Source organism: Gossypium arboreum, chromosome 13 (genome assembly GCF_025698485.1).
Source record: "Gossypium arboreum isolate Shixiya-1 chromosome 13, ASM2569848v2, whole genome shotgun sequence".
Lineage (NCBI taxonomy): Eukaryota > Viridiplantae > Streptophyta > Magnoliopsida > Malvales > Malvaceae > Gossypium > Gossypium arboreum.
The window spans coordinates 46,888,253-46,901,598 of record NC_069082.1 but is presented as its reverse complement, the minus strand read 5'-3'; positions in this window follow the sequence as shown (position 1 = coordinate 46,901,598).

The following is a 13,346-nucleotide window of genomic DNA, read 5'->3' as shown; positions in this document are numbered from 1 at the left end:
TAATTTATCTATTTTAGGGTTTTTCATGCATATTCCTACTTTTTACGTACTAACAAAATCACGTACCGAGAGTTCTTACCGAATTGGGCCCGTTGGCCCATCATTCCAATTTTGGCCAATTAAGCCCAAAAATATCGAGGGCACAGAAATCATGCACTTTGCAGTCCAAATTTTGCAGCTTACCAAAAAAATTAATCGATTTACCTCACGAGCATTCGCACACTCGCAAATCTAAAAAATACCGGTTTTCGGCATTTCGGCTTTTCGACTTTTGCCGATCCAGACTAAGAAAGAGGGTGTTAGTTACACACATTTTATGACGATATCTTGACGAGATCCACACACGAACCGCCTACAATTGGATTACTAACACGTTAATCTAACTATTCAAATACAAACTACATATTAACCCCTTACAATATTCGGCCAACCACACCTACAGATCATAGTAAGCTTATAAGAAATCAATAAGCAACTCATTAACAAATTTTTGTCAATGTTTACCACATAATCATAATTTCACTGCAAGCTGTCTTCTTGAGCAACAGTCACTAAATCATTTATAACTGGAGCTACGAAACTCCAAATAAAGTGCCGTTAATTTTCCCTAAAAATAAACTCATATATCTTATATCCATAAAATTTTCAGAATTTTTGGTTAGGCCAATCAATACCAGATTTTTCTCAAAGTTTCACATGTTTCACTGTTTGACTAATCTGACCACTCTTCATTACGAATCAAATTTCTCATTGTACAGAATTCAAAATATGTTCTCATTTATTTCATTTGAAACTAGACTCAACAAGCTTTAATTACATAATTTATTTAGCTTCTAATTTATCTCCCACAATTTATGGTGATTTTCCAAAGTCACGTTACTGCTGCTGTCCCAAGCAGATTTATTACCAAATTCACTCTTTCACACATAACTTGCATGCATGTTATTTAAACATGTATATCACCAATCAATCATCACATAGCTATGATTTTACTTAAGTATAATCTCCATTTCATCATTTTAAAGCACAACATGTTAGCCGATTTTTCCCTTTAGCATCTAAGGCACATGCATGTTCATTTGTTTGGCTCAACTTCACCTATCTTCCATTTTTCATCAAAAGAACATGAAACAACAACCATTTCCTTCATTTTAATTCATGACCAAATGCTCACAACACAACTAAAAACCAAAATATGCTTCAAGAGTTAAGGTAGAATCAAGAAGAACTCATGAACATCAAGATAGAAGCAAACTACCATGAACTTACCTTCAATTTTCTTCCCCAAGTGACCGAACATTCAAGAGCTTTCTCATCTCCTTTCTCTTCTCTAACTTTAGGCTATGATGAACAAAGATGGACAAAACTTTGTTCTTTTCACCCCTTTTTTTAATAAAATTTCATATTTCATCCATTTAATTCTTTAATACAAAAGACATGAAATTCCCATCATGGAACATTTACCTAACTCATTATCATGAAACATTTACCTAACCCATTATTATAGAATATTTACCTAATCTATTATCAATTTGTATCAATTTGTACCATAAATTATGGATATCAAGTGCTCATATTGTCTACAACAACATGATGGCTAGCCACTTCATGTAAAATGGGAGGTTTGTCATGCAAATCCTCCTATTTTGCACTCCTATTTATTTGGCCACTTCAATTTAGCCTATAGCATTTTCAAACATTTTCACATAGGTCATATTTCATAATTTCACTCCCTTTTTCTTATGGAACAAAAATTAACTAAAATTACCGGGTGCTATCTTAGGCTTGGGCTTTCTAGAGACCCACTAACATAATTAAACCTATGCCAACATTCACAGAATTTCCGAAAATTGGGGCGTTACAATAAAAGTATTGTAACATATTTATTTATAAAACTTAGCTAAGAAGTATGCACATAACTTATTTTTATTCATGCTATATATTATAAAAATAATATATTTATTTATAAAAAATATTATAGATTTTATGATAATTTATTTATAACAAAAATCTTTCTAAAGTTATGAAAAACATTTAAATATTTATAGGAAGAGTTACGAAAGTCATTGAACAATTTATAAACTTTTTTTATAAAATTTATATATTATAAAATTTATATTGTTATTTATTTAATTTACATATTATAAAAATGATATAACCTAACATAATTCTTTTCTCAAATTAAGTTTATATAAGTTTTCATAATTAAAGCTATAGAATATTTGGACTATTAACTCAAACATTATACAACCGATGCTAATTATATAAACTAAAAAGGCTTTCTTGTACCATATCATGGGATATGATACCATTTGAAAGAATGGTGCCAAACACAAGCACAATAGGCAGCTCATGAACTCTCTAATTTTAGACTATTGTGGTTTAGGGTTATTTGATTCCTTTTAATTTGTTCGAAATGTGATTAAGAAGACATTTGCTGTGCTAAAAAGGTATTTTCCATATTAACATCATCATCTTAGTGTAGCATAAAAAAAAGGTTGGATCATACTATCATGTTGCATATTCTATAACTTGAATCATAGGTGGAATTCGGATAATCCATATTTCAAAAAAGTACATGGAAGAAAGAGATATTGATAATCTTAAATTAATGATGCATATTCAAATTCAGATGATGATGAATTTGGTCAAGAACCAATAGATAATAATAAAGAGCACATATTAAATATTAGAGAGGGAATAACCCAACAAATATGCACTAGAACATTCATAAAATTGCATATGATGTGTATTTTCTTATTATTTTTATTAATAATTGTATTATTAACTATTTTTTAGACTAACATAATATATATGATAATTTGGTTCTAATTTTGTTACTTATTGAGAAATTATTTTATCATACTAAACATTTTTATAGTAATTAATATTTCTTAAAATTATAAATTATATAATTATTTGTATTACCAAATATGACATAAAGAATTACAATGTAATTACATACTCTTTATAAAATTATAATTTTTTTGAAAAATTAAATTTTCAACGTTAATAATTTACATTATAGTCTACACATTCTTCATGTAACTTTTAAAATACATAAAAATAATAAAATAATTATTAAAATAATTATCATTGTCAATACTCAACAATGAATAACACAAATAGTTACGTAAACTATCATATTAATATAGATAAAATTTTAACAGTTGGATCAATTTTTCTATTAAAAATATTAACTAAAATTTTAAAGTTAATAGCCCATGAAAAAAAATTAAAGCTAAAAAAGATAAAATAGAAACTAAAATTATTATTAAGCTTGTATGAAAAATTAGATTCATGATCCTGGAGTTTATCCAACAATACATCCTAATGTGATTAGGGTATTATTTAATGTCATAATAAAATTTTAGTTTCTCGAGGTTTATATTTTTTATCAATTTAGTTTTTTTAATTAATTTTACTTTTAATTTTTTAAAATTAGTCGAATTTGACCATCAAAATTTTTTAAAAAAAAAGTTAAATTGTTGTTTTTAATGGAAAAATTGACTAAATGTTAAATTTCTAAAACCGAAAGCATGCATGACAGTTCACATACACTTTATGCTATTTTGTTGAATTTTAATATTTATTATTTTGAATGTTTTTATAAATTTGAAATTATTTATTAACGTAACATATAAGATAAAATCGTGTCATGTTAGCATGAAATACATGTGACTTATCAAGCATGTTTGCCAAGCTAAAATCATTAAAAATTAAAGTTTAATTAACATTTCCGTTAAAAGAAAGTGATTTAACTCTTTTAAAGATTAATGGTCAAATTTAACCAAAAGTTAAAGTTAAATTAATAAAAATATAAACATTAAAAATTAAATTTATTATTATTATGTGATTTTAACTGTATAGTTTAGTGTTAAAAAAAAAAAACTTAGCTTGAATAAAAAATAGTTTTGATTTGGTTAAATAGTAAATAGGGCGACCCATCATTTGCGGATGACTTTGATTAATGGATTTTAATTAGAGTTGATCATGTGATTTCTATAAACAAGGTATAAACATTAAACATAATTACAATTATATTATATTAATATTTTAGACAATAAAATTTAAATATAACACAAATTTGTTGAGCTTGAATTAAAAAAATTACATATGAACTCTATGTATTTAGAGTTCCAAATGTGATTTGAACTCAAGTCACACTAATCACATTGTTGTTAGGATTTTACGTTACTCTTGTAATTCATAAATATAACTTATAGAATCTCAGAAACTGAAACTATTGATTCATAATTTCTATTTAATAATTCCAAGACAAGAATGGGTGGAAGTGGAAGAGATGTTGAGGTACAAAATAATAAGTATTGAGACAATGAAATTTGTGTTTCAAGACACTAACCGATGCTTAAATTAGATAAGAAACAATAGTATGCGTAACAAATGGGCTCATACTTGAGCTTCCTACCTTCTTCCTTACTCAACACCTTATGCTTGTGGAGATCAGTATGTCCTTTGTCTTGCCATTCTTGTATGTTTACCCTATCAATCGTCTTTTATCAGAGGTTGCTTGGCTTGTGAAATCAACCCTTATCTCTCCACAAATAAAGATGATTATTATATAAATATTTGAGGGCTAAATTTGTTATTATACAAATAAATAAATAAATAACTCACAACGGCTTTTTGTCACTCATCTAATGACAATTAATAAGAGAGTGATTAAAATATTTAATTTCAAAAAGTTTAGTGACTAAAGCGAAAAAATTAATAGTTGGGTGACTAAAATAAAATGAAAGGTATAATTGAATAACTATTTTTATAGTTTACCCTAATTGTTTTGTCAAAGTTTTATATATATATATATATATATATTTTAATAATTATATTGAGGTTTAATTAAATTTGGAATGGAGTCATGTTGTCAAAACCTTTCTTATTATTGTTTTCACTGTTGATAGAATTTGAACCTATCCTTAGAATATAAAAAATTTTCTATTCATCCAACAGATGTTGATATAAGAGAGTGTTTGTTACGATGAAAAGTAATTAATTGCAATGTTATTCTAAAGTCTGGTAATAGGGTGGTCGATTTCGCACTGGCAGTGCTAAAGTAGAACAAGCAACACTCTTTTCCACATCGATGAAAATTCTAATCTGCATCGGTTCATTTCGGTCAATTTTGATTGCACCAACTAGAACATGGTGCAAAAGTGCATAAATAATATTAAAAAATATAACTAAAAACTTAATTAGAATCTATTCACCAATAAAAAATATTACCCTGAAAAATAAAATTTAACATTTTTATTTTTAGACATACTTAACATTTAAAATATAATAAAAAGCCCACACAACCAATTATCAAAGAAAAATAATCATTATTGATTATTCAGTTTCTTTATAAAATATCCCTCACCTTTTGATTTTTTCTTAATTTTGAATTTATTAAAAATGATTTTTTTATTTGTGAAGTATTAATGAGTATTTATATAATTGATGAATATTTTATATTTGAACTTTCGTAGGTTTGGTTTGTTTCACTTAAAATAATTTTGAAAAATGATTTTTGAAAAATAACTTATTTTCCGGAAAAGTCACTATTTTTGGTATTTGGATGAATCTATGTAAAATATATGTAAAATATTTATTTGAAAGATTTTCTAAAAATATGTTAATTTACATTTGAAATTTTCTTATTTTTTCATTATTTAATTGAGTTTATTTTATTTCTATAATTTTATATTGTTTTTGTAAAACAAACACAACATAAAGATATTTTTATAAAATATTATAGTGCAATTTCCTTTTAACAATTGAAATTTATTTTATAATAAGAAAATATTTTGTAATAATCAATGTCATATATAAACTTAATAATAAATAACGCTTAATTAAAACTTAATTTAAATTACATGTATTACACATATGAAAGTACATATTGACGCATTAGAGTTGTAAGAGATAAATGAAGCTAAGCATTATTTAAACAAATACTCATATTTATATAATTAAAATACTCATATTTTTATACTAAGTTAAAATATGTCATAAGTCCTTATACTCTTCGTAAATTTGAAATTTAGTCTATATACTTTTATTTTTGGGTTAGTCCTACTTTTTAGATATCAAAATTCAAGTTCATTGTTAGCATTATTAAAATATTTCTTAAATTTGTGTTGTCATTTTTAATTACAGATTTATTATTTAAAATGTGACATCAACAAAGTTGACAAAAGGATTTAAGACATGGTTTTCGATTTGAAAAGTAGAGAGACTAAATTTCAAATTTGTAAAGAGTACATAGACTTATGTCGTATTTCAACCTTTATACTACAAAATATTTATTATTAATATATTTATAATTGTAATAAATATTTATTATTAAAATATTAAAATTGAATTTTTTCAATTATATATGAAGAATATTATTTAAAATTATTATTAAAATAAAATTAAAATATTAAATAATTTATTAAAACAATAAATAATTTATTATATGATTAGATATATATAATTAAATATGTATGTTTAATAATATTGAAAAATATAATATTTTATTAACTTTAAATATTTTTAAAATAAAAAATTATTATTAATAGAATAATATTAAGCTTGCTTTAAATTAATTTTATATAAAAATAAAAGCACCCTTAAATGAGCTTTTTTTTTTCATAAAATGACTTACCCTTTTCAAAAGGCTTATTTTGTGTTAACTTGTAAGTTATTTTCCTTTGACCAATTTATTTTATATGAAATAAACACAAGACAATGTAGAAAACATTTTTAGAAACTATTTTCAATGAAACAAACGAAATCTTAGTATTATTTATTTGATATTTATAAATCTCTTTATATAAATATATTACATATTTTTAAAAAATCTATAAATTTAAAACGATACACCAAAATAGATGTAAAAGCTAATTTTTGCACGGGCTCACTAAACAACAAATAAACCAAATAAAAAATTAATTAAATAGTTCAATTACAAGGCCCAAATGCTCTATGGCCCAAAAAATTAACCCAAACCTTAGCCCATAATTTAAACAAATTTTTAGAAACCCTAGGGTTTCTACCTAGCCTCCAACGCCACTTCCCCTCATGTGCGCCGTACCCCTGCTCCAGCACATACGTCGCTTGAAGCTCTTCTCTATCAATGCCTGCAAACAAGCAACAGAGAGGGAACAGTAGCAGAAACAGAGAAACAATAGAAGAAGAAAAAACAACAAACAGTAGTAAAACCTTTTGTAATCGACTATAAAGCCACTCAAAAACTTTGTAATCGACACTTTTGGAATACAAAAAAAAAACGATTCAAGCATACCAAATAATCAATAAAAAACAGCAAGCAGATCGAAGAGAAAGGAAAAGTCAAAAACGTGCTAAGGTCTTTATTTTCATTTATTTATTTATTTTATTTCTTCTCCTTTATTTTCCTCCATCGAATATATATACATACGCTTATATTTTTTTATTTACCTTTAAAAAAAGTCCATATATAAATATATCAAAAATAAAAAAAAATTACCCTTTTTCGAGTTTCGACCGCCTGCACGGTGGTCGACGGCGCTGGTCCACCGAAACTCTCACCGGACCCTAGGGCTCCCTTCAGAGAAAAAACAAAGGGGGGAGAGGTTTTTTTTTTTTTTTTGAAAGGTGTTAAAAGTGTTTTTTTTTTAAATGGCCTTAAATAGACCTCCAAAACGACGTTGTTTTGGGCAGGCCTTTTAGGCACCAAAACGATGTTGTTTTGACCTGACCCGATCCGACCCGACCCGTTCGGCCTAGGATCCGCGTGTTTTTAAGTGGAAGGGTTATTTAAGCTTTTGGTGTTTTCGCTTTTTCATGGCTTTGCAATCAAGTTTTTTTAAATTTTAATTTTGGCCCTTTAATTTATTCCGTTTGCAATTTAGTCCCCTCTTGAATCTGTGCATTTTGGAGGGAAGGGATTATTTCCCTTTTGGTCCCTCGTTATTCGCGCGTCCAAATATGTCCTTTTCTCTTTTATTTATTTTCAGATTTCTCCCAAACTTTCTGTTTTAAATTCAATTTAATCCTTTTTAGTTATTTTGCTACTTTATTATTAAAATTAATTAATTTTATCATTATCATTATTATTACTATTGTCATTATTATTATTATTATTATTATTATTATTATGTTATTATTCTTTGTTTTATTATTATTGTATTATTATTATTATTATTATTATTTTCTACTTTATTATTATTGTATTATTACTATTATTATCATCATATTATTAAACTAATTAATTTTATATTGTTATTATTACATTAAATATTTTCTTTTCGTATTTATTTACATTATTATTATTATTATCTCGTCTTTGCTATTTTTATTATTTTTATATTATTAAAAAGTTTTATTTGACATTATGTATATGTATTTTATTTATTTATTTATTATATCTATACACTTTATATAATGTATTAAAATTTGTAAGGTTAATATTTTATTTATAAATATTTGTTGATTCGTGTAATTTTTACTAGTAGTATCTACTTATTTATTCATGTGTTTATTATTCGTTTCCCTTTTATATGTGGTTTCATTATTTCATTCATTTTAAACATTTTTATTTTATGTTTGTTTGTTTCTTTTACCATGCATTTCGTTTTATTACTTTACTTATTTAACTAGACTTTGTTTACTAATATTGCATTCATCTTTGTAATTACATCATTGTTATTATAATATTTTATTCATATATCTTTTAAATATTACATTTATTTTTACCTAAATTCGTAAAAAGAAAATTTCAAAAATAAAGGCAATATTCCGTATTTGGAAATTCAAGAAATTGTGCCCTAACGTACTGGGTTTCGATTTTCCTCATTTAATCTAAATAACCGAATATCCTTTTAAAATTAAAATACATGAGTTTTGAAAATCAAAAGACAAGCTTATTCTCGAGGGTTTAAAATGTTGTGTCCTAACATACTGGATGTGACATTTTATTACTTCGAGACAAGAAGGTCTTTAGCATTTGTTTCGATTTACTCAAGAAAATTCTTCATAAAAATCAACATTAAAAAAGAGAGGATCGTATTTTTAATTCTTTTCGGGTTTTCAACTTCCAACGTTAAGACATTAATTAATCAATTAGGTACCAATTTTGGGCATTACGAGGGTGCTAATTCTTTCTCGTACGTAACCGACTCCCGAACCCTTTTTCTAAAATTTCGTAGACCAAAATCTCTATTTTAGTAAAACAAAATATTTTATTAAAACAATCAAATTACGAGGTGACCCGATCACACTTAAACAAAAAATGATTGACGGCGACTCCTATTTTCAATTTTCATTTTCAAAATAAAAGTCGACCCTGTTTTTTCAAAAAAATGGTTTCGACAATAGATAATACCAATATATATAAATTTTAGTAGAAAAATGATACATCCATTAAGGGTGTGTTTGTTTGCCAGGAAAACATTTTCCGAAAAATATTTTCCTAATTTTCTGGTGTTTGTTTGACTGAAAACCTTTTACATGGGGGAAATGTTTTCACAATCACGGGTAAAATGCTATGCCTTTAGGGAAAATGTCTTACAGAATTTTTTTCCGTAAGACACTTTCCAACTCTCAGCAGTCTTTTCCCCCTTGCGCCATCTTCCTTCTTCTCCATCCAGGTACTTTCCTCCTACTTCTTCTATTTTTCATCTTTTAATTTCCTTTTTTTCCTTAGCTTGTTGCATGTCTTCTCTTCTCAGGGCTGTTGTTTCATTTCGCTTTGTGATTCCAACTCTCACCAATCTTTCCTAGCCAAGCTGTTCTTCATCTTCCTTCTTCTTCATCCAAGTAACTTTCCTCCTTCTACTTCCTCTGTTTGCTGTTTGTTGCAATTTTCTGTTTGCTGCAATTCTATTAACTAGGGCATTCCTTCTTACCAAAAACAAAAACCCCTTTATAAAGTATTTTTAGTTAAGTTTTAAGATTCGGTAAAAAATCAATTTTTTTTAAAAATAAATTATCTCTGCTTCCTCATGCCATTAACCATACCTCGACCTATAGCTTCTTCTTCGCTTGTAAGCACTCCAAAACCCTAAATTTTCATATTTCCCTTTCTTGGGTTTCTAGAAAACAAGGTAGAGTTTCCCTTTCTCTGGGATTTGGTCATTTTCCGCAATTGGCTTTTATTTATATATATATATACATATAAACTTCTCTGGGTTTTGGGTGCCATGAACTTTTTTACCTTTAATTCTCATTCTTAGCTTTGGGTTGGCTTTTTTTTTCTCGTTGAAATGCTATGAACTTTACTAGTCTTTGCCTGAGTTTTAACCAAACATAATGAAACCAGAAGCAGAATAGCTTTTGTCTTTTTGTTGATTGAAATGAAAGAGCAGCATATTTTTCAACATCTAAATGAAGGACTAGTGATATTCTTGACATATATACATTAGTTAGATAGATTTTAGTTTTAACATAGTAGTTTTGGTTTTGCCATTTGCTGCAATTTGGTTTAGTTTTAACATAGCTTATTTTAAGCTAAAAGATGGAGGTCGACAAAAAAAGATCAATAAACATGTTGCTGAATTTACAGGAAGTAGTTGTTAACTACAGCTTCTTCTTTTTTCTGTATGAATGGCAAGAGAATGAAATCAATGAATCAAATTTTGTTTTTTCCTTCCATTTTTCTACTTTTTATGTGTTCATCAAAACTTTTAACAATGCATTGTCTATTATTTTGATGATGCATGTAAATTGTTCGATGAAATTCCTAAGTGAAACATTGTTACCTGGAATTAATTGGTTATTGACAGTGCTTTTCTTAAGGCAATGCCTTTAAGGGATTTGTTTCTGTCATGTTGCAAAAGGACTAGTGATATTCTTGACATATATACATTAGTTAGATAGATTTTAGTTTTAACATAGATTTTAGTTTTAACATAGCAGTTTTGGTTTTCCTATTTGCTGCAATTTGGTTTAGTTTTAACATAGCTTATTTTAAGCTAAAAGATGGAGGTTGACAAAAAAAGAACACTAAAAGATCAATGAACATGTTGCTGAATTTACAGGAAGTAGTTGTTAACTACAGCTTCTTCTTTTTTCTGTATGAATGGCAAGAGAATGAAATCAATGAATCAAATTTTGTTTTTTTCCTTCCATTTTTCTACTTTTTATGTGTTCGTCAAAACTTTTAACAATGTGTTATCTATTATTTTGATGATGCATGTAAATTGTTCGATGAAATTCCTGAGTGAAACATTGTTACCTGGAATTACTTGGTTATTCACAATGCTTTTCTTAAGGCAATGCCTTTGAGGGATGTTGTTTCTTGGTCTGTCATGTTACAAAAGGACTAGTGATATTCTTGACATATATACATTAGTTAGATAGATTTTAGTTTTAACATAGCAGTTTTGGTTTTGCTGTTTGCTGCAATTTGGTTTAGTTTTAACATAGCTTATTTTAAGCTAAAAGATGGAGGTCGACAAAAAAAGAACGCTAAAAGATCAATGAACATGTTGTTGAATTTACAGGAAGTAATTGTTAACTACAGCTTCTTCTTTTTTCTGTATGAATGGCAAGAGAATGAAATCAATGAATCAAATTTTGTTTTTTCCTTCCATTTTTCTGCTTTTTATGTGTTCGTCAAAACTTTTTACAATGTGTTGTCTATTATTTTGATGATGCGTGTAAATTGTTCGATGAAATTCCTGAGCGAAACATTGTTACCTGGAATTAATTGGTTCTTTACAGTGCTTTTCTTAAGGCAATGCCTTTGAGGGATGTTGTTTCTTGGTTTGTCATGTTGCAACTTTAATGAACAATTGGAATGGAATTGTCGGTCCTTTTGTTTTAGAGAAATGGTAGCAAATGAGAGGTTGAAACCTGATAAAGTGACCGTTGGATCGGGGAGTGTGCTCATATGGAATCTCTTGGGATATTGGTGAGAAGATCGGCCTATGGCTTTACATTTAAAAATGGGTGGAACTTGTGAGCATTGTGTTTGGAAGTGGTAAAATTTCATTAAATTCAAGTGAAATTGATTAAAAAAATAAATGAATATAGGTGGTCTAAAAAATGACTTGAATGTACAAAATAAAAGAATTTTGAATTCGGAGCTTTCCCTCGCAATCTGGATTTATTTGATATAAAAAGCTTAAGCTAGATCTAATCCGTCTATTTCATTATTAAAATAAAAAATTAAATTAATAAAATAAAATCAAGTAGAGAGAAAAACAAATCCAAATAAAATCAGGTAGAGAGAAAAACAAATCCAAAACTAACATGTATGCATATTCACCTCATCTTACAATTTTAGATGTAACATTATTTTACTAATAATTACAACAAAATTAATCTTGAACTAGAATAAATATTAAAAAATTTGAGTTAAAACTTCAAAATTCGGATTATCAATCCAATACTTTGAAATGAAAGTTGAAATTGTTTAATCATAATAAATGGTGACATTTGAGGTCATTTGTTGTCGCTAAGATACTTTGAAATGAAAGTTGAAATTGTTTAATCATAAATATAAACAAAAAAAATCACAAAAACAAGAAAAACCCAGAATTTGAAACAGACAGAAAAAGAAATAGAACCTGAATGAAGCTTGACCAAAAAACAGATTGGGAAGGGGAATTAGGTGCTGGGAGTGGCAATGTGAGACTGGGTAGGGGGAAAGGGATATGGTTAAAATTTTAGGTTAAAATATTTGAGTCGGGTTCAAACTAAATTTTTTTTATCCAAAGCTCGAATATTTTTAAAACGGGTTTTATTTTTAAGTTCAAACTCTTTTTTATTTATTTATAATTTTATTCAAACATTTTCATAATTTGAGCAAATTTTCAAGTTATTTTCATATATGTATGTATGCACTTTAGTCATGGTAACTTTATTCATATATGTGATCTTATGATAAGCTTGCATCTTTTTTGTAGTGATCAAATATTTGTGTGTCATTATTTTGTGTAGATGGATCGTAATCAAGATCAAAATGCAATTGTCGGAGTTGTGGCTTCAGTTTTAGCTTTTGGGCTCTTTGGATTAAAAAATTAAAAACTAGAAAGGAAATTGCTTCTTACCCTCGTGTGAATCGAGATTATGAAAGGGAAAATTATATTAATAGTATTTTATATAGTGATGACCAGCATTGTATTGATAGGATAAGGATGAGATCGATTGCCTTTTTTAATTTGTGTGATATTCTTAGTAGGAATAATTTGTTACAATCAACTAAGTCTGTGAATATTAGGGAGCAAGTAGTTATATTTTTACATATAATTGGTCATAATGTAAGGTTTCGATTGATTGGATCTAGATATTATAGATCAACTTAGACAATTCACTGTTACTTTAGGGTTGTATTGAGAGCTATTTTGAAATTGTATAAACTAGTTCTTAGATTACCT